At 34.1% G+C, this 23986-nt stretch overlaps 1 long non-coding RNA gene across 2 annotated transcripts; it reads left to right on the top strand.

Moving 5' to 3' along the window:
• Positions 1–1067: 1067 nt before the first annotated feature.
• On the top strand, positions 1068–14885 carry LOC141374829 (uncharacterized). 2 transcript variants are annotated; one of them, XR_012381969.1, is made up of 4 exons: positions 1068–1148; positions 3427–3538; positions 10445–10528; positions 14487–14885. It is a non-coding gene; the product is annotated as an uncharacterized lncRNA (long non-coding RNA). The 2 variants fall into 2 exon arrangements; XR_012381970.1 differs by lacking the exon at positions 14487–14885 and adding an exon at positions 11761–11977.
• Positions 14886–23986: the final 9101 nt, after the last annotated feature.

Genomic DNA, 23986 nt, shown 5'->3' with positions numbered 1-23986 from the left:
TCAATCTGTGCAAAAGAGAGAGAGAGAACATGCAACTGGGATATTGATAGGGGTTGTACTGAACTTTAGATCAATTTTGAGTGAACTGCTATTTTATCAATATTGACTCTTCCAACACATGAACATGGGATATGTTTCAATTTATTAATTTCCTCCTTTAATTGCGGTTTTCAGAGGATAAGTGTTACATTTCTTTTGCAGAATATAACGTTATAACTATTGCTTTTTTTCCTTTTTATGCTATTATAAATAAAATTGTTTCTTTACTTTTATTTTTGGATTGTACATTGCTAGTAGTATGTACAATTAAAGATTCTGTATGTTGATTTTATACTCTACCAACTGGTTGAACAGGTTTATTAATTCTAATAAATTTTTAGCAGATTCCTTGGGATTTTCTTTCTATAAGATCATGTTATATGCAAAAATAATCTTACTTCTTCCTTTCCAATCTAGGTACTTTTTATTTCAGTTTAGTTCCTAATTGGCGTGACTATAACCACTAGTACAGTATTGAATAAAAGTGGCAAGAGGGGACATTTTTGTTTGTTCCTTATTTTGGAGGCAAAGAATTCAATCTTTTTTAATTAATTATGATGTTATCTGTGGGGTTTTTTGAAGATACCCTTTACCAGGTTGAGGAAGTTTCCTTCTTTTTCCTAGTTGGTTGTGTTTTTATCATCAAATGGTGTTAGGTTTTGTCAAATGCTTTTTCTGCATCTATTAAAATGATCATGTGCTTTTTGTCCTTTTTTTCTGTATTTCTGTACTTTTTTTTAATTTTTTTTATTTTTAAGTTTTAAATTTTAATTCCAGTTATATTAGCTTCAGGTGTACAATATGGTGGTCAAAACTTCTATACATGACTTGTGCTTCTGTTGACAAGTTGTATTATATTGAATGATTTTCATGTTGATCCAATCTTGCCTTCCTGGGATAAATCCAATTTGATAATGATGTATAGTCCTTTCTATATGTTCTATGTCTTACTAGATTTGATTTGCTAGTATTCTGTTGAGGAATTTTTGTGTCTAGAATCATAAAAGATATTGTTCTGTAGTTTCCTTGGCAGGTCTTCAGTTTTGATATCACAGTAATAACAGCCTCAGAGGATAAGTTGGGATATGTCCCCTCTTCTTTTTGTCAAGGTTAGTCTGCTAACAACAAAATCATTTCAGTTTTTGTTTATTTGGGATTTTTTTAACCTTTATTTTCACTTTTTGAAAGATAGTTTTGCTGGATACAAGATTCTTGATTGGCAAGTAATTTTTTCTTTCAGTACTTTAAATATGTCAATCTTCTGGTTCCATTGTTTCTGATTAGAAGTTAGCTCTCAATCTCATTGGGTCTCAATTCTACCTGATGAGTTGTTTATCTCTTTCTGATGTTCTCTTTGACTTTATTTTTCTACATTTTGACTATGATGTTCAGAATTAAGATCTCTTCATGTTTTACTACTTGGAGTTGAGATTCTTGGCTGTATAGATTAATATTTTTCATCAAATATGAGAAGTTACAAGTCATTACTTATTCAAATATTTTTCTGCCTTTTTTCATATTCTCCTCTCCTTCTGGTGCTTCCATAATGCATATGTTGATGCACTGAATGGTACCCACAATTCTCTGAGACTCTTCACTTTCTTTTCTTCTCTGTTCATCTCTATGGACATATCTTCAAATTTGCTAATTCTTTCTTACATCAGATAAAATCTACGATTTAGTGTCTGTGGTAAATTTTTATTTTGTTTGCTGTACTTTTAAACTTTAGAATTTCCATTTCTTTTTTTTTTTAAGATTTTATTTATTCATTTGACAGGGAGGGAAAGAGAGAGCATAAGCAGAGGGAGCAGCAGGCAGAGGGAGAGGGAGAAGCAGGCTCCCTGTGGAGCAGGAAGCCCGATGCGGGGCTCGATGCCAGGACCCTGGGATCATGACTTGAGCCAAAGGCAGCTGTTTAACCAATTGAGCCACCCATGTGCCCCTCCATTTCTTTATCTTAAAGAATTTCTGTCTATTTTTGAATATTCTCTATTTGATGAGCCACTGTGATCATACCTTCCTTTACTTCTTTAAGCAAAGTTTCCTTTATTTTTTTTTTCAGTTTATTTTCAATAGTTGTTTTGAAGTCTTTGCTAATCTGACATTTGCACCTTTTCAAAGGTAGTTTCTGTTGGCAAATTTTTTTGTCTGTGTCATAATTTCCTGTTTCTTTGCAGGTTTTGTTGTTGTTGTTGTTGTTTTTAATCTGGACAATTCAAATAACATATCATAGGAACTCTAGATACTGATCGTCAATTTCCCACCTCAGTGTGTAACTTTTTTTATTATTATGTTATGTTAATCACCATACATTACATCATTAGTTTTTGATGTACTGTTCCATGATTCATTGTTTGCATATAACACCCAGTGCTCCATGCAGTATGTGCCCTTTTTAATACCATCACTAGGCTAACCCATCCCCCATCCCCCTCCCCTCTAGAACCCTCAGTTTGTTTTTCAGAGTCCATCATCTCTCATGGTTCATCTCCCCCTCCGATTTCCCCCCCTTCATTCTTCCCCTCCTGCTATCTTTTATTTTTAACATATCAATGTGTAATTTTTAATGATTCTCCTCAGAGTGTGAAGCCTTGCACAGTCAGCCAAGGATGACAATGACTTTAGTAGAACTCCCTGCACTGTTTGCCTGTCTTTCATTTAAGGTTTGCATCTCCATTAGGATCACACCGAGATATCAGCCTCCACTAATTTCTAGCTAATTGGTCTATTGTTTTTGATAATGCCCTGGGACATTATTACTTAACAGTCTGACCCAATTAAATTTGGGGCCCTTTGCAGAAGCAATATTTGAAGAGGGCTCTTCTTGGCTATTTTTTTCCTCTATCTTCTTGCTGCTTTATGGTTTAGCTTGTGGCTCCTTGTAAGTTAATAGCCTTCTCTTGATTGCTTATCTCCATGTTCTCCATTTTGTTCAACACTAAATTTAGTCTTGAACTTCTCCCCTCTCTGCTCAAAATAAAGTCAACTGTTTTAGGTAGAAGTTAAGAGCTCTCTATTTTTACTGCCTACCTCTTGCCTGCATCAAACCTCCACAACACAGCTCTGGAGCTAGGGGCATGGAAAGTGTCCTGCTTCAGTAGGAATAAGACCACTGTTCTATCAACAGGGCATTGATTTGACAGATAGGTAAGCCTTCTGTCTTTTTGACTTGCTTCTCCGTGCATTAAACCTCTGCACTGCAAACAAGCTGGGGTTAATACAATAACAGTTAGGGTATTCTCAGCCTGTTGCACCTGGTATAGAGTTTCTGCCTTTTGATTTGGAGCTGAGGGAAAAAGAAAGCACCAGACTTCTCAGCTGTTCTTGCCTGGAAAAGAACTTCTACAACCTGAGCTGGGTGGATGCTCATGTCCTGCATTTCTCCAGGCATACTATATAGCTCTAGCCCAGGACCTGAGAGGAGAGAGAGCTTTATGTTCTTGCATACACCTGTGAAGAATGGAGATTCTGCCATGCTGAGTTGGGAAGAGAGAAGAAGGTAGCTACTTGTGGCTTGAATGCTAAAAACTCTTGCTGTTCTTTCTGATATTTAGTATATTTTCTTGGTCAAGTATTTCTTCATTTTCTTTATGACCTTAAGACAATTTCCAGAGACCTTGGTTATCTCTAAAAATAATTTTCACTAGTTATGACAATTTCCCTAGGGAGAGGATCTGCAGACCTATTCACATGGCCATTCTGGAAGTCATTCTTCTATCAGTACATATTTATACACATTGCATCTTAGGAGAAATGTTTAGTCTGATGAAATAAAACTTTTTTTTTTTTTTTTGGAATAAAGCTCACAGAAAGTCAGGCAAGAAATTATCACAGGAAATTACAATTCAGGTGGCCATGGTGACAATGTGAAAAGGGTAAGGCAATGTTCTTTGCCTCAACTATCATCTAGCTTTTTGTGTGAAAAGTCCAGGTTTTTGAAGACTCACCTCCCTTGCCATGGAGTGAGTGGGTTTTAGGAAGAGTCTACTGATTTACATCTTTAAGTCAGTGTCCTAGTTGATATTGAATGATGTGGACAAAGGATTCCACTTTGAGTACTATGAGATTAGGAAAGATGTTGAAGATAAATGAGCTAGATTCAAACATCTAAGAGATATGTAAGGGAAATTACCAAGTAAATTAAAGATAGATGTATTTCTAAGAAGATAAGAGAATTATAAATTATGGAATTTTACTTAATCAATAATTGATGAGCCCTACAACTCAAAGAGGGAAAGATCTGGGCTGATTTAGGATATCTTTAATTAAATGATGGACCCTATACTAAAGTAAACTGTAAAGTGTCAAGCATATTAAAAAACAAAATTAGGGCATCTGGTAAGTTCAGCCAGTAAAGTGTCTGCTTTCGGCTCAGGTCATGATCTCAGGGTCCTGGGATCGAGCTCCCCAGTAAGACTCCCTGCTCAGTGGGGAGTCTGCTTCTCCCTCTCCCTTAGTCCTTCACCCACCCTGGCTCATGCTTTCTCTCTCTTTCTCTCAAATAAATAGATAAAATCTTAAAAAAATAAACAAAACAAAAACAATGCAAAATAAAACAAAAACCAGGAACGCCATCACCAACCCAGAAATATATTGTGAGGAAAGGGAGTTTGGGATGTAAATCAATGACTAAAAGATCAGTCTGACAGCTGAAAACAGTAATAGTCTTAATATGATGAACAAGCCAAAAAAGAATTCTACATGTAAGTTATTGATCAAGCTGGAAATCTAGAAATCAGAGGGAGTTCAAATAGCATTAAATCTTCACAATTTTAAAATTAGAGGAGCTTTAGATATTGTCTAATTGTTCCAATATTCATATAATTCAATTTATTTATGTACTCATTTAATAAAATTTTTTAAACAGCTACTTTGGCCAAGTACTAACTTAGGGGCTTAAAGTATGTCATTGAACTAAATGAATGAAGATCCTTCCTACAGTGAAGTTTAACCCTAAGGCCCACAGAAGTATAGTAAATTCTCATGAGTTAATTATTGGCACAAGAAATGGTAGAACACTAAATTATGAATACTAATTCAGTGTTCTAATACCAGTGAGAACAGACAGAAAATGGCAGAAACACAAAATGATATGGGGTGAAAATGGTAAGTATTAAAACATTCTGAAACTCAGGTATTAAGGTTCAAAAAGGACTACCAGAAAGAATAATTCAGAGCTCAACTAAAATTGTTTGTTTTTAGTTACTCTTGATCTCACAATAATGGGAAGAAGTCACTTCCTCAATTACATAAGAAATAAAGGATTATTAGGCCAGAGCAGACATTCATAACCTCTTGGAAATAAAAGAAAGTAATATAAATTCTGTTTTGGCACTCACTGGCCTTTCTATACATAACAATTCAATTTTTAAAAATAAATGGATGCTCCAGAAGCCACTGGGCAAACAGTGATAATAACCTTATTTAATATTTATTGAGTACCTACTATATGTGAAGTATAGAGATGAAGACTATACATATATTACCCTGTTTAATGTTCATAGCAATCAAATGTGCTGTTGAAGAGCATTTCCCCAACTTTACCAGCTGAAGAGTATTTCCCCAACTTTACCAGTGCAGAAGCTGAGGTTTAATTTCTCCGTAGTCACACATAAACTCAATGACAGAGGTGGGGCTGATTTTAGAATGTTGCTGGCCTCACCACTCCACCATCCTAAGCATCACTCTACCTAAATTATGCAACAGATGGTTCTATACTCCATAGTAGAGAGAAAGTATAATATTTGAAGGGTGGAAAGAAAACAAACAAACAAAAAACTAAACCTTTTAGGAAATAATAATTGGGTGTATGCAAAAATGTCAAAAAGTCATGAATCCATCTGAGTAACTAATGATACGAACATACAGACTAAGTGTGTTTAACAGAAACAGCCCTATAGTGATGATACGATTATCAGATCCCTCAAGAGTGAATTAATATGAATTCAAATGGTTAACAATTATGTCCTTTAAACTTCCTTAAATGCCTTATTATATAAAGAAAAAGATACAGATCGATTCTCTTCTCTTACTGGTAAATATTCATAATTGATTAATAATGATTGAGCAGCCACCGGACTAAGTAGTAGATTTCAGACCCCTGAAGCTCTGTTCAGTTTATTAAACCATACTTCCTCCTCTGGTTTGTTTTTTCATAAACTGAAAATTTGAGCCCCTAAATAAATATGAAGCAATTTCAGATCCCTTAGCACTGAGAAAAATGACATCTATCTTGAACTAATTGCAGTCTCTTTGGGAAGCTGGGTGAGTGCTATGCCTTATTTAATATTCCTGAGTTTAAACTAAGACTACATTTTAATAAATGCTCAGAGAGCAGATTACCAAAATTTGTCATATACAGGTGGGAGCATTCCATTCCCTTGGCTGGAGAAGGATATTCATTCTAGAAAAAGAGATCAGTCAATTTTGTCACAGGCTGCATGGATGGCTCCATTTCATAGTAGTCCTGGCTGGGAATGGGATATAATACTATTGAGAAATGTCTTCTGGTAAAATTGCTCTTTGTAATTTTATTACCTATGTCTATGTATATAGGAATTTGAGACAATGTTCCTGGTTTTATGCTTGTCATTTTTAGAAGGCTATGTTGTACCAAGGCATTCATTCTTCTACCAAAGCATGAAGATCACATTTAGAGGATGGATAGGAAAAGGTATAGGAGAATATGTTAGAATGAGACAATGGCATTCCCATGTCAGCATTTCAGATTCATGTGTTTTCTCTACCTTGTATCCCTCAGTAAAAATACAATGTTTAATAGCACATAGTCACATAATATTTCGCCCTATTAAATTTTAGCATATGGAACCAAAACATATATTTTCCTCAGGGTATTGCTGTAGATGAAATGGGAACCCAAACAGATGAAGAAGTCACCTCTTTCTAGGAGAGGTCATGGCACATTTCACAAAAATATACATCTTTTGCACTACAGATGAGCAAATGCTTAACTACAGGATGGTTTCTCACACTGTATACCAAGGTTGGTTAAAATAACAGTAGCAAAAAAAAAAAAAAACCTTTGCATTATGGATTTAAACTCAAGGTAAAGAATAAAAAATAAACATGTTAAAAAGCTTTTAGCAGATGGAAGCCCATTCTGAATTTATAAGGATGCTCAAGTGGTATAAAGGGAGCAAAAATGATAAACTGAGGAGACCCAGATGTTGTTTTATAGACAATCTAGTGAAGAGAAAATAACCTAGCTCACTTTGTAACTTGGTTGGGCCGGGAGGGGAAGGCTAGTAGTGTGAAGTGCTGATATTATGGAACTCTTTATCAGATTATTTTGCTAGTGTATAAGTAGGTTGTTTAGTGCTAGGAGATATAATGGAAGACATAGGAATTTGTTAGCTAAGCAAATTATTAGCCATTCAAATAAGCTCACTTTAAGAAGTCTTGTGAACTGAAAAGAGGTCAAAAGTTTACACCAAAAACAAATTATGTCTTAAAACCACAATCAGTTGTTTATAGTGCTGCTTAACAGAATTTTTTCTCTTATTAAAATTAAAGAAAAGAGGCACACAGGACACAGACTTTAAATCAATTTGTCCAGCCATAAGGAAATGGAGCAAGGTAAAATGAGAAAATGAGTCAAAATTCAACTTGTACATTAGCAATAACAGAAAACATTTCTTGCTAGACTATTAGATAGCCATGAGGTTGGCAGCTGCCATATCCATACTTTATGTTATAGCAGTTATTCTAAGAATTAGATAATAATTATAATAATGAGATTAGTTGATAGAATGAAGAATCTGGAAATGAATATAGTCTGGAAATTGAGAAGTTATTTTCAAGGTTGCCCAGAATTGTAAATGACAAAGAATCAGATCACTGCATCACTTTCTCAGCCTTCACCAGCTATTCACATTTTTCTTTTCTCAATCTGCGAAGGAAAATAAAAAACAACAAGAAGATACAACCCTTCCATATCTCTATTCACCTCTGAGTGGATAAAGGGTTTGAGCTTTCATCTTGAGGTTCCCTCTGATGAAAGCCTCTGATTTTCTTTAATTTGACAACCCTTCCTCAACTATTAAACATTTAGTTCAAACATTATATCTAATAGGAAGTATTTTCTAGACTCCACAGATTGTGTTGCATATCCCCAGTCTAGAAACCATCTTCACAGGGTTATCACATTAAATAAAATTTTAATGTTTACATCAGTCTTTAGAACCAGACCAGAGACCTCTTGAGAATAAGGGGCGATGCTTTATTACCTTGGTACTCCTAGGTACCAGTACTTGGCTTATTAGAGGTCTTCAATAAATAATCAGTGGATTATACCAGAGTTTAGAATAGTCTTTTGGGAAACCATTAACCCTATTTTGAAATCTTAGAAAAACATTAGGACTGATGTGATTTTTTTAGTCACCTGATTGAAAACATTTGGTTTTCATTTTTTAGTCACCTGATTGAAAACATTTTGGTTGCTGACAATGGGAACAATATTCTGGGATTCATATTCAGCACCAACAACTAAGTTATTATGGTGAAGGTATTTAACCTTTCTGATACCTGATACCATATAATAATGATATTGATAATACTTAGTTTACTGAGTTCCTCATAAAATAATCATTAAAATGCCCTTATCTGACTCATCATAAGCACCTATTAAATAATGGCTGCTATTCTTAATATTTTTATTGTTGTTAGAAATGGTAGTCAATGCTCCACAGGTAGTAGTAATTAAGACTTGGAATCTACAAATGTCCTGTGTACATTCAAGATGGCTAATGGAGTCATTTTAATATGTTAATCAACAAAAAAAACATAAATAAATAAAATCAACAAAAATCTGCAAGATGTACTTTTTTATTGAAAGTTTTACTTTGATAGGTAGCTTTCCAGTTTCTTCTTTCAGACTGAGCATAAACTCCATCCTCCAGCCACCATAAAGTGACCAGAATATGTTCAACCTCTTTAATGATTTGATTTGTATATTTTAGAAATTTTGAAATTAAAAAAATCTAGCTGCTATCTTCAATATCTAAAACAGGCTATAAATCTATAAACATTGTCCATTCAAAATTTAAAGAAATAAAATTAAAGACATGTTGAATTAAATATGCTCATATGAGTCAATATTTGTAGGCAAGTTGTAAGGATTTCACAAAGTGATGAGTGCTTTGGATTGCCATTTATTTTGATAAAACAAAACTTTTTCAATTAATAATGCACTTAATTACATAATGAATCCAATCAATCTGTGTGTGAATATTCTCTAATTTATTACTTATGGAAACATTTCAAAAAAGTTTGTCAAACATTAAGGTATATTTCCCTTAAAAAACTTATTTTTCAGTACTTACAGAATTTTTTTTTTAAATTAAAGGACACATTTGTTCTTCCCTTCCTTTATGATAAATACATAGATAAAATCAATTTTCTTTTATTAAAATATTAAAATATCTACTTGAAGAATTTCCAAATAGCAATTGCCTACTAAAACATCATAGGCAAATTGCTTCCTTTAATAACAGAATCTGCTTTAGTGACATAGTGTTTATTTTGCTAAGATTGTTATAAATCCCAGTGACTGGATGGCCACCATATACTCACAGTATGAGTATGATATGGGATTAAATTGTTTATCATTGGTTTCAAACATATTGGAAAATGGCAATTTTGTGCTTAACTGTAAATTTATTTTAATTGTATTAATCACAACTGCATGTTCCTGTCCACCTAGTCTTGGAAGATATAAACTCAATGAATTTACATCCTGTTTCATTCACAAATGAATTGTGTTCCTGAATTTTAACATGCTATTTCTAAAACTATTAGCTGTGTTTCTGCTTTATGGAATGTTCCTACATAAGCTGGCTGTTCATCAATTTGGTGTCCATACATTTCTTTGAAAGTTATATTATAATTAGAGTTTAGGTTAATACTATTCAGTAACCATAAAACAGACATAAAATAATTATAACTCATTTAGTGAAATTAGAAAAGGAGCAATTATTAGACTCCCATTGTGAAGCTTTGCTGTGAGGGATAGATAATCTATCTGCAAGATGTACTTTAAGAACACCATTTTCAAAGAAATAAACTAGATAGATTACTGCTTTGTCTTGGTGCACTTGAGGCAGAGGGGGTGGAACTGAAAACTTGTGTCGTATATGTGAGTTTTCTGAACTTTTCTGAATGTTCATAGGCAAATTAAAAACAAAACAAAACAAAAAAATAGAGGTAGTAAGTGCTTAAGATTTCTGTTCATTCTAATATTTGTAAAGCTGAGAAAGCATGTTACATAAATTGATTTGTATTTGTAAGGTACATTTCCCATAGATTTGAAAAAAAAAATCCTTTTTATAGTCTAAGGCAATCAAACCCTGTCTGAAAATTTTAATGATCAGTCTTTTTTTTTTCCTAGTGTGATTGATTTGCTTGAGTGCCAAGAGAAGTATACTGGCCTTATAATTTGCCTTATTATTCAATCACCCCCCTCTTGGCAAAGGTATGTTCATTCATTCACAGATAAATAAGAAGAGATGATGTCTACAACTTAGAAGTTCAAAGTAGAACAAGTAACAGAATTTCTCTGCACTCTCTTTCATTAAACTTTGTTTCATCTAAGTAGTTTTGCAGTGATATGAGGCCTCCAAAGTCCAAGAAAAACATATCTAGAGATAAAATATAGAAAATAATAAGTTTAGTAGAACAATAATAAGTTTTAAAGAAAATAAATCAGAAAGAACTAGTATATCTATACATTTAATTTCTTTGCATTATTGCTGAGAAAAATATCTGGTGGCAAGAATTCATTTTTCTAGACTGGGTGAAATGGCACATTCTAGAAAATGAAAAGGACCTGGTGATAATATCCTTGCCAACCCCATGTGGAACTGAGAGAGGAAAATAAAATCTCTTGGCCTTAAGAGAGACAAGATGAAGGTCCATTCTTTCTTTCTTGTTTTCCTCAATGATCTGTTAATATTTGCCTTATGTTATAATATTATCAAATCTAAATATAATCCCAATACAACAAAAAGTAAACTTTGCCACATATTGTGATTAGGAAGGCAGTGAGGGAAAAAGGCAAAAAGGAGTTGAAAGTTCATCACTAATTTTATTTGTATAATGACATAAAATTCTGTTTTGATTCTTGTTCAGTGAAAGCAAAGATACATCCAGAGAATTTCTCTGACAGCTATGAACAAAAAGAAAGAAAAGGTTTCCTTCTGAGAGTACTTTTCTGTCTTTTAAGCTGTTTACATGTTTCTTTACTTTTACCTTTCTTGCTTGCTTTCTGACCACCAGGGATACAATGTGAGCACAGGGTCACTGGGGCTCTGTCCAGCTCTAGACAGATGTTGCTAGAGTCAGAGTTTTATGATGACAGAATGAGATTTCCAGAATGCACTGGTGAGTTCTATGACAATTGTTAAGCTTGTCATTTAGAGGCAATAAAAGGAAGTCATTGATTACTTTCAACACTCACTACCTTTGCTTTGAGTGTGTGAAATGCTTTTGTTTTTCCCATCCCAAAATGACAGTACAGCAGCTCCCCAAAATAAGCCACATTATTCATAGTCCAAGACTCTCAGGCATCATAATTTACACTGAGCTGAAAGGAATTATGACTTTTAAGAGGAGTTCAGTCTTGCTAGACAAGTAAGGGGAATTAATTGAATGAAAATGCAAAATTAAACGCAAATGATGAATTTGGTTAATTTCTTCTTCTTCCAGTGTTCCAGTATATTCCTCTGACCATTCTCCAGGAACATTGCTTGAAATAACAGCTGTGAATTATAGGTTTCCAGTAAAGTATGGAGTTGTGCTTTTTTTTTTCTTTTTAAGAAAAAGCATCTGATGAACAGTTGCCCCAATGATTTAGAGGATTCATTCCAGTTCTTAATAATCCCATGTGGCTTTAAAATATTTTAATACTTTTACTCAACATGTTTCCCACTATACCACTGTGAAATTAGTAGGACAATTGAAATGGGGAGAACAAGATTTTTATTCTTTTGTATAACAAGTATTTTTAGGGATCAGGTAAGAATTTAATAGCAAAAAAAATTGACAATGTGTATAAATAGTTTGGTACTTTAATCAAATGGATCAATTCTTTATTAAAAATAATCAACTTGTCTGATTTCTTTGATTTTGGAAATTAAACTCACTGTCTGTATTTGAAATATCAAGTCAGTTTATTCAAAATTATCAAACAGATTAAGTGTCTAAGATACAGCTTAGAGTTAGAAAATAAATCTCAAAACCTTCCTAATGTTTGCCATGGATGTTTTTCCTGCCATATTTCTTTTAGATAAATAATGTTTTAAAATTGATAAAATTTAATTGTCAGGTGGAGAGGAGTTAAAAAGAAGGGGGAAAGAGGAGATTGATTATTTTGATTATCCAAATAGCTTTATAAATAACCCCATATAAGTCACTACTAAAATCCTTTAATAAGATCTAAATTTAAGTATCTATGATAACTCACATACATATTGGAGTCATGGAAGGAAGGAAGGAAGGAAGGAAGAAAGGAAAGGAAAAGAAAGAAAAAGAAAGAAAGAAAAAGAAAGAAAGAAAGAAAGAAAGAAAGAAAGAAAGAAAGAAAGAAAGAGAAAGAAAGAAAGAAAGAGTTTGATATTAGAAAAATCAGATTAAAATAAAAAAACATTCCATGAAATATCTAAAAGATAATTCTTACTATAGGTAATGCATTTCTTATGTTATGGACTCTTAATGTTACCCTATGAATGTTACCCTCATTAACAATGAGGGAATAGTAACTTTTTTTTCTGAAAGTGAAAAAAACAGAGTGCTATATTTGGGGGAAGTAATTTTGAAAACTATCACCTGACCTTTTCAAATTTTCAGATAATTTAAATCTTAAACCTTTCCAATGTAAAAATAAGAATAGCAATATTTTATATGAAAAAATGGTACCCAAAGATTTTAGATATGAGACTAATTTTCTTTTTTACACTACTTTAATTTTCAAATGCAATACCTTTCCCTCAGTACAACAAATTATTAAGAATATTTTTAAATCTGTGTTACATTTATTTGTATAATTTATAATGTGTATAATTTATTTGTAATAAAATTAGTTTTCATGCCAATAGATGTTTCTTTCAACTATTCATGAAATTTATATAGAAAAAGAATGGGTACATGCAATGCATATATAAATATATGTATTTATGTATATATATATATTTCTAATAAGCATAGAAAAAAATAACACCTTAATAAAATGTTGATATTTTGTCTTTAGCAACATCTGAAAGATTTTAGCATAAGACAGTATTAGTTTTCATTGTGAATATGTGAGAACTGTGTCTTATAGCTTTTAACTGAAATCCTAACATAATAATATAAGCATGACCTTCTGTCCCTCCCTTCTATTTCCAGAATGCTTCAGAACCCTGTGGTGCCCTTCAACCTAATCCTTTTGAAAGACTTTTTGTTAAATCTTTTTAAATTTTCATAGTTTTAGTTATTTTTACTCTCTGTTACACCTCAGTAAAATATTTTGAAATTTTAAGGTAAAAAACAAAACAAACCTATGAGGAAATCTGCAACAGTATGCAATAAAAGGATAATTTATAAGCCCCAATACTTGGATGTCCTTTCAGATCATTAGAAGTAATACTCTAAGAATGCAAATCTAAGCCTATGCCATCTTGAAACCAAACAACATGTTCATCTTTTTGGTGTCCTTAGGAGATTTCTTTCTGGAAAAATAGTGTTATTTTCTAGGTTACTTAGTCAATGTGAAAAATGAGATTGAAGTCAAAACTAACCAAGCTGTAACTTTAGTCATGAGATACAAATAAATCTCTAACTATATGCCTTTATAATTAATTACCAGTTTAGAAAGCCACATTTTTCTATCAGAATAAACTTCAGCCACAAGAGGGATAACTGACACAGCAATACAAAATTTGCTGAGCTACCTAAATCTAAAACTATGTTTAATCTGGTTAAAAGTAAAATAAAAGCACAGACAAAAGTTGAAAAAATTCTCCCACCATAACATACAAACAACATGAACATAAGGTAAGATGTAGTTATATTTGCCTTTTTCAGGTGATACAATGATTTTTTTGGGTCTATATAATAATTCTTTGAAATCATGTCAGGTCCACAAAAAAATTCAAAGAAAGAAGAGAATGAAGTGAGGGAGAGATATATAAGAAGGAAGAAACAAAGAAGGACAATTGTAAATATTAGAGAAGGAGCAGAAAGTTTAACAAAATTGAGTATTGCTGTAATTTTGTTATGTTGGTCAGTTGGTCAGGTAGACATTTTTGTTACATCAAACTCAGAACCTTATCACTTGTCTTTGTAGGTTGATGATTCTGATGATATTTGACTAACATTCTTTCTCCAAATCAAATTTGTACACTTTGTTTACCTGAGCATATTTTTCCTATAACCTCTCTCATTTTTTACGGCAGTAAATTAGCACAGACGCCTGTAACAGAAGGAGCCTCTCCAAAAAAATGAAGACATCTGTCTTTTTGAAGAGGGACAGAGAGCCTACAAAAGAAATGAAACAAAAAGAAAGATTCCCTAATGCAGGCAGAGCAAAGCAAGAGATAGAAGTGATTCTGACTTCAATCTGTTCAAAGCCCACATGTTTATTGCTACATCAACACTACTACAGGGAAGGAGGAAAAATTAGGTGGCATGTCACATATAGAAAGCTGTCCAAGATAGGAAAAGAATGGAGGAAAATATTTCAGTACAAATGTTGAAATCACTGTACATCTTAGAATGACTATGAATTACCTGACTTCTATCCAGATTAAAAATCAGACAGAAACTAGATATTCAGTGTTGATAAAATTGATATAATTCCAATAAAGTATTAATGCCACACTCAAGTGCCTGACTTAGCATTAATTGACTATGTCCAAAAACACTTTGCTTAAGCAGCAAATTTCTTTTCTACGACCAAAAAAAACCCATTTGTAAGAACTAGATATTCATGAAAAGTTGTGGTAGAAATGATCTTAAAGGGTATCAGACTTCAAAGACTTTTAAAAGGCAAAAGGACTTTGCAAATTATGTAGTCCATCTTCCATATTTTACATATGAGAAAACCAAGACCCAGAAGTATTAAAGGTTCTTATCTAGAAATCTCACCAATGATAAAGATTGATAGATAAGATATACCCGTATAAGTTAGAAAAGACATAGATGGCAGATAGATAAATTTATATATCTCTCTCTCAAATAAATAAATAAAATCTTTTTTAAGAAATCTGAAACACTAGAGAGCTCTTCTGTGTCAAGAATATGTCCATCTGCCTATTAGAAAAAAGGACTGAGTTCTAGTTTCTAGTATCATTCACATTTCTCCTGACTCTGTCTGCAGTGTTAGTGCAATCTATATGATCTCTTACCTTTTGCCTATTAACATCAATAGCACTTATTTTTATTAGTCTCTTGGTACTCACTGATATTTTATGCATAATGATGCTTAAATTTAATTGAGCTGTAAGTTTCTGTTTAATTATGAGGCTCCGTGATACCTTCAGCGCTTTTTCCTTCTATGATTATTGTAACAATTTCTCTATAACCCCTTTAAAATTCTTCACCTGTTAAACTCCTAGCAGACAAGCCATTTTTAAGAGAAAGACTAATTAGACCTTTGTAATTATGTTAATGTATTTTTGTTGTTGTTGTTGTTGTTTAGTAAAAACCTTTCTTTAAATACACATTGTGGAATAATCTAAGACCTGGCTTTTGATGGTCTAGTTCTTATAGAAACGTTTTTGGCTTGAAAATCAAATACATATTTAACCACAAAGAAAGTGTTATGCTTCAATTATGCTTTGTTTTTCACCCTAGTCTAGTTGTGTTCAAGTGGTGCTTACTTTTTTTCCACAGTTGGTATCTCAGTGTGAGAGCTATTCTGATAAGTTAGAGGCACAGAATTTTCTACTGCGACAGGTATTCAGTTAACCCCCTCACAGTTAAACCTGTGAAATCTTCATTATATCTCAGGTCCACAGATAAGATTTCAAAACTATAGGTTAATTATCTAGATAACATATCTTTACATTGAAACATTCCCAACCATTTTAGCATTATGTGAATATCCTACTTCTGTTGAAGGATGAATATGCAGATCTCCAACAAGAAATAGAAACTGAAATTTTGAGACTTCAGATCAAAACTTTGAAAATGATACTGGCCATAAAGGGAATACTGCTTCCTATGTCCTCTCTTGCTAGGGCCATATTTCAAAAGCTACAACATTTCCCTTAATCTGTCTCATTAACTGGATTTTAGGGAATCACTGTGGCAAGAAAGTTCTTCCTTATTTCTTCCATGAGAATCACCAATTACTTAGCATTTCTTAAATTTTACCTGAAGACAGAACTTACAGTGAAATGGATCTTCTGGATAAAATCTGGAGATAGTATTCTATGACTTTTGTGCCACAGAATTTTCATGTATTTATTATTCTTCCACCACCATTTGTGCAACAGTGCCCTAAGAATGGATATGAATATGCATGAGTGAAATTCTTGGTGTCTTCAGTTGGGTTTCCTAAAAGCAGAGTGTAAGCAGGGATTTAATTTCAGATATGCATTAAGGGAATGTTCATCAGGAAAAACTTGTAAAGAAGAGAGAAATGCATAATAAAGGAGGGAACAGAGACTAGTACAAGCAAGAATGTAGTTTCTGAAAAGTTAAGCCTTAGCCTACACCATGGTGATGAGGCTCCCCTCATAGTTGTCCCATGTTGAGGCAAGGGCATTTAAGGGATTTGTATCCTATCTAAGTCCCTGTTGGGGGCATTGAGGAGATCATGTAACCTTCTATGCATCCTCTGTGAGGTGGGTCCTATCAAACTAGATCAATTTTCCTGATAAGCTCACAAGTCTAAGTAGTTAGTCACAGAAATTTAAACCTATAGGAGCTAATAAAATACACCTGACTTTTAACCTTTTAAAGCAGTGGTTCTTGGGGCCCCGGGTGGCTCAGTCAGTTAAGCATCGGACTCTTGATTTTGGCTCAGGTCATGATCTCAGGGTCATGAGATTGAGCACTACGTCAGGCTCCATGCCCAGCTTAAGATTCTCTCTCTCTCGCTCCCCCTCTGCCCCTGCCTGCTTGTGTGCACGCTCTCTCTCTCAAAATTCTTATAAAGCAGTGGCTCTCAAAATGTAATCTTTGGAACTGCAGTAACAGTAATACATAGAAACTACATACTGTGCAGTGACAGTAATCAAAATATGGTACATTAGTAAAAGGAAAGTCATATAGATACGTGGGGGGAAAGCGTTCAGAAAGAGACTCACACATTTATGGTTAATTGACTATGGTTAATTCAACCAAGTTACTGAGGTAATGCAATGGTGAAAAAAATAATCTTTTTAACAGAAGGTGATGGCATAATTGGCATATTAATTATTAATTGCTTATAACAAATTATCCCAAATAGTGGTTTAAAATAACAATATTTATTATCTCACAGTTTCTGTAGATTAGGAATCTGGGTAAAATTTAGCTGAGTGCTGAATACTGTAAGAAAAGGTAAAGACAAGCTATGGATAAGGAGAAGATCTTTACAAAGTGCATATTTGATGTAAGACATATAGTCATAGGATACAAAGAATTTTTGCAACTCAACAAGAAGTCAAAGAACTCAATAAAAATAGGTAAAAAATGAACATTTCACTGAAAAAAATGTAGATTGCAAATAAGCAAATGAAATGATTCTCAATAATTTTAGATATTAGGTAAGTGGAAGTTAAAACCGCTACCTACCAACTAGAATGGTTAAAATATTGAAAATACTGAGTGTTGGTGAAGATGAGGAGCAAGTGGAACTTGTACACACATGCTAGTGGGGAACAAAAAATATAATACAGCCTTGTTGGAAAATAGTTTGTCAATTTCTTATGAAGTCAAATATCTATTTATTATATAACATAGTAATTCCTCACCTAGGTATTTACTCAAGGGAAATAAAAACATGCCTATTCAAATACCTGTATGCAATTACTAGCTGGAAACAACCAAAGCCTCCTCAACCCACTTCAAGAAGTCCAGAAATATATGTCCCCATATAAAGACTTCATTCATTATCACCAAATCTAAGAGCACCACAAATGTCTGTCAGCTCATCCACAATGAAATACAACTGGAGTGGTATTAACGAATGAACTTCCTGGTTTATGTAACAATATGACTAAATCTACAGAGCCTTAACCTAAGTGAAAGAAACTGGGAACAAATGACTGCATGCTGTATGATCCTCTTTATATTGGATTTCCATTCTGGACTAGGTAAAAGTAGAAGAAGAGAACTTTATACATGCCAGGGACTAGTCACAGAAGGACGTCATTGTGAGAAAGGTGCACAGGGAACATTTCTGAGGTGCTGGAAATATTCTCTTTTCTCTATTATGGTTGTGATGGTGATTCCATGGTTGTATGCATTTGTCTAAGTTCATTAAAGCACATACTGAGACTTGTTTCACTGTATTTAAATTGTATTTTCAATAAATCTCACTTTAAGAAGGAAAAGAGGTTACCTTGGGAGCTCCCACTACGGGAAGAATGTGATAGGCTGCAACAGATAATGCTTTCACTGAAGCAATTTTAAAAAACTGAATATATTTCAAAGGTCATTTTCACAAGCATTATTTTTTAATTTTTTCATTATTGTTTTTATTTTTTTAATTCCAGCAAAGAGTTAACATACAGTGTTATATTAGTTTCAGATGTACAATACAGTGATTCAACAGTTCCACACAACACCCAGTGCTCATCAAGATAAGTGTACTTTTAATCCCCTTCACCTATTTTACCCATGACCCCATGCACCTCTCCTCTCTTAACTATTAGCTTATTCTCTGTAGTTAAAAGTCTGCTTTTTGGTTTGTCTTTTTTTTCCCTTTGTTTATTTCTTTCTTAAATCTCACATATGAGTGAAATCATATGGTATTTGTCTTTCTCTGGCTGGCTTATTTCACTTAGGATTATACTCTCTAGAGCCATCCATGCTGTTGGAAATGGCAAGATTTCATTCTTTTTTTATGGCTGAATAACATTCCAGTGTGTGTGCATGTGTGTGTGTGTGTGTGTGTGTGTGTGTGTACCACATCTTCTTTATCTATTCATCTGTTGATAGACACTTGGGCTGTGTCCATAATTCAGCTATTGTAAATAATGCTGCCATAAACATAGGGTGACATATATCCCTTCAAATTATTATTTTCATATTCTTTGGGTAAATACCCAGTAGTGCAATTGCTGAATGGTAGGGTAGCTCCATTTTTTATTTTTTGAGGAACCTCCATATTGTCTTCCACAGTGGCTGTACTAGTGTGCATTTCCACCAACAGTGTATGAGGGTTCCTTTTTCTTCACAACCTTGGCAACTCTTGTTGTTTCTTGAGTTTTTTATTTTAGCAATTCTGACAGATGTGAGGTGATATCTCATTGTGCTTTTGATTTGCATTTCCCTGATTATGAGTGATGAGCATCTTTTCATGTGTCTGTTGGCCATCTCTATGTCTTCTTTAGAGAAATGTCTGCTCATGTTTTCATCCATTTTAAATTGGATTATTGTTCTTTGGGTGTTGATTTAGGTAAGTTTGTTTTTTTAAGATTTTATTTATTTGAGAGAGAGAAAATGAGAGAGAGCACGAGAGGGAAGAGGGCCAGAGGGAGAAGAAGACTCCCTGCTGGGCAGGGAGCCCGATGTGGGACTCGATCCTGGGACTCCAGGATCATGGCCTGAGCTGAAGGCAGTCGCTTAACCAACTAAGTCACCCAGGCGCCCCGATTTAGGTAAGTTCTTTACATATTTTGGATATATATATATAGAAATCCCTTTATCAGATATGTCATTTGCAAATATCTTCCCCCATTCAGTAGGTTGGTTGTCTTTTAGTTTTGTTGGTTGTTTCGGCCAATGTCAGAGAGATTACTGCCTTATAGGCATTAAGTTTTAAAAGAACAAGTATTAGATAAACTAAAACTCCAGAAAGTAGAGAACATTCCAAAGAGACTTCCTGTCCATCAGACATTTCCCTCTAGGGAAATCTGCCAAATTAAGGGCATTTCCTAGTTATAGGTTGATGTTCAAGCTTACTCCAAACTTACATACTCTGATGGCATAAAGAAACCAACTAAAGTCTCAATGTTCAAATAGTACGAGAGCAACAGGTTAGATATTTGAGAAGCCTCGTCACTAGGGCCAGTGTTTCCTTAAAAATATATTGTAGAATTTCAAGAGTGTGCAGAAAGATTGGGAGTTTATTTGGAAGGTCAAAAGGCACCATAAAATATCCAGTGTTCTATAGACTTTGGACAAGAAAGATCTGCTAGGAGAGTGGACTATTTCAAATATTTGGCTGGTCTCTCCTTCAAGATATTAGCCAGATTTTAATGCTGCATGTGTTTAGAATCATGAGAGCTGGGCTAGGAAACTCTAGAGGGTAAAACTTAGTTTCCTGAAATCTCAAAAAGATAAAGACAGAGGGAAGACCAGGCTTTCAATAAAAATTTCAAAAGGGTCATTTCCAAGAAAGAAGACAAACACAAGAAAGAATGTGTCTCAGTAAAACTATAACCAAATTTCTGTGACAAATTAGTCATGATTTTATTGAAATTTCAGCCCCTTAGCTATCTAGCAGAGATAAGAGGAACACCCTCAGGTAGAGGTAACAATAACTTGAACTTCTCTGTTTCCTTTACACATGGTATTTGGCCCTCAATAATATATATATATTCTAGAGCCGAGAAAAAGCAGAAACTTTAGCAAATCAAGAGAAAACAGAAGACATTTACCAACAGATTAAACAGATAGTAGAATTAGCAAGAAAAAACTTCAAATATACATGATTATAATGTTTAAGAGAACAGAGAATAAATTTGGAAAAAACAAGTGAAGGCAAGGAAGTTTCAACAGAATACTGCAACATATAAAAACAAACATTCTATAACTGGAAAATAAGATATCTGGAATTTAGAACTCAATGGTTGGGTTGGACAGCCGACTACAAGCAGAAAACCACTGGATTTGTAAACTGAAAGGGAATTTAATAGAAAATATACAAACTAAAGCAGAAAAAGGAAAAAAAAATAAGAAAAAAAAAGAACAGAGCATATGAGTCATGTAAAATGTTTAAAAATTCTAATATACCTGTAATGAGAGTCATAGAGAAAGAAGAGAAAGAGAAAGAGAACATGGCATAATACTTGCAGAGATAATGGTAATGTATTTCTGAATCTATTGAAAAATGTCAACTCAGATTCATGAAGATCAGCAAAATCTAAGAGGATAAATACCAAGAAAACCACAGCAAGAAAACTGCAAAAAAAAAAGACATTTTAGAAAATCTTAAAAACAGGGGCACCTGGGTGGTTCAGTCGTTAAGTGTCTGCCTTTGGCTCAGGTCATGATCCCAGGGTCCTGGGATCGAGCCCCACATCAAGCTCCCTGCTCAGCAGGAAGCCTGCTTCTCCCTCTCCCTCTGCCCCTGCTTGTGTTCCCCTTCTCGCCGTGTTTCTCTCTTTGTCAAATAAATAAATAAAATCTTTAAAAAAAATGAAAAGAAAATCTTAAAAACAGCTAAAGGAAAAGTGGATACATTATATTTTGTTAAAAGAAGAGTGAGAGATGAATAATGAACAGAAATCATGAAAGACAGAACAATGGAATGGCATCTTATTTTATTACTATTATTTTTTAAAGATTTATTTATTTATTTTAGAGAAAGCTAGTGGGAGAGGGGCAGAAAGAGAGGGAGAGGAAAAGAATGCTAAGCAGACTCCCTGCTGAGCCAGAGCCTGACAAGGGGCACAATCGATCTCATGACCCTGAGATCATGACCTGAGCCAAAACCAAGAGTTGAACACTGAACCGACTTAGCCATCCAGATGCCCCAGTTTTATATATATATATATATAAAACATTCATTCCATCCTAAGAGCCCCAAAATTGTTGAGTCATTCCAGCATCAATTCTTTTTTTTTATAATTTTATTTATTTATTTATTTGAGAGAGTGGGAATGAAAGACGGAGAGAGAGCACATGAGAGGGGGGAGGGTCAGAGGGAGAAGCAGACTCCCTGCTGAGCAGGGAGCCCGATGCGGGACTCGATCCTGGGACTCCAGGATCATGACTTGAGCTGAAGGCAGTCACTCAACCAACTGAGCCACCCAGGCGCCCTTCAGCATCAATTCTGAAGTCCACAGTTTTATCTAAGTACCATCTAAATCAGGTATGTGTGAGACTTGAAGTCCAATTCATCCAAAACCAAATTCCACTCTATCAGTGATTTTGTCAAACTAGACAAATTATGTGCTTCTGAGATACAATGGTAGAGCAGCCATAGGATAGACATTCTAACAGGGATAAATTGGAAGGAAAAAATGGTGATGGGATTTAAGCAAGTCCCAAAACTAGCAAAGCAATTTCCATTAGATCTTAAATCGTCTGAATAAGCTCCTTTGGTTTCATGCTCCCACCATCCAGACACACTGGGGTGATAGCCCCACCTATGCAGGCTTAGATGGGGGTGGAGCCCCTGTAGCTCTATGACTATGATGGGATTTCGCTCCTGTTTTTAGACTATGCTATATGGAAAAGGGGAAGGGGCTTTTCAGACATAGTAAGGTTTTAGTTTAAGTTAATAAAAAGTGAGAATATTAACTCTGGGCCTGACCTAACCAGATGAGCTCTGTAAAAGATCTAATGTTCAGAATCAGGAAGAAGTCAGAGATATTCCACATGACAGATATGCTTTCCTGTTGGCCTTAATGAAGCAAACAGCCACATTTTGGAGAGAGTTATATGGGAGAGAACAGTAGGCACCTTCTCAGAGCTGAGGGCTTCAGTCCTGTAAGTGCAAGCAACTGAATCCTGGCAACAGGTGAGGTTGGAAGAGCATGCCAAGCCTCAGATGAGATCATAGCCCTAAACAACAGCTTAACTTCATCCTAGTAAGAACCTGAGCAGAGGACCCAGTTCACCAATGGCAGGAATCCTGACCTTGTAAACTGTTCCGACCTACCAAACTGTAACTTGTGTTCCCTCAAGCCCCTAAAGTGATAATTTGTTACACAGCAATAGAAAACCAATACATATGACTTCCCACATATCTTATTAAGAAAGAGATCAAATCTATTCTAAGATGCACACATATTTTCTCAAATCCCAACAGTAAATGTGCAAAAAACATTAAAGAAATTCATGTAAAGAGACATGCTACACAGGAGATTTAATAAATTATTGTTTTGTTCAACTAAGCCTAAAGAGCAAGTAGGTAGACTAAAAGCATTGGTAAGGCCTTTCAATACTCCTGATACAATCTCTTAATTTACATATTACAGTGAATGTTTATTCAAATAGGAGAATTTAGAAGGCTCAGTCTAGTGTACTAAAAAAGTATCTATGAGCATAGTGATGATAGTGCACATTTTATCAGCACATTATGACCCTAGTGGAATCCCTAAAAACGTTGCAGCAATGCCAAAAAAAGAGCAAATTTTCCTTTTTTAACAAATTGAGTTCTCTCATTTTGTTATTATACTGCTCTAGAAATCATTCATTAGATTGCATTTTTTTGTGGTGATTAAGTCTTCTCTAGTGTGATTTTAAAAAACAAAAGAGATGAATGGCAAAATTCTTTTGAAGTGGATCTGGTAGCTGTCATTACTAAAATGACTTAAAAATTCACACCACTGATATGAAGCATAGTAATATCTTGTTCACGTAATGTTCAAGTATTTTTTTTAAAGAAATAGGAAACAAATTATGTTCTTGTGGTACAAAGCATAAAGAGCTGGGTGGCAAGAGACAGAATATTAGCATATCCAAGAAAACCTGTATAGTTTGTAAAGAAATTATCAAGTCCTAATACAACTTCCAAAAATAAAGCTTGACAAGATACTACTGTTGTGGAGACCATGAGGTGGAGTCAAAT

This window comes from Callorhinus ursinus, unplaced genomic scaffold, assembly GCF_003265705.2.
Source record: "Callorhinus ursinus isolate GAN/ISIS: 27379988/994484 unplaced genomic scaffold, GSC_fseal_2.0 scaffold2, whole genome shotgun sequence".
In the NCBI taxonomy this organism is placed as follows: domain Eukaryota; kingdom Metazoa; phylum Chordata; class Mammalia; order Carnivora; family Otariidae; genus Callorhinus; species Callorhinus ursinus.
Note: the sequence above shows the minus strand (reverse complement) of the source record. Positions and strands in the feature narration are given on the sequence as shown.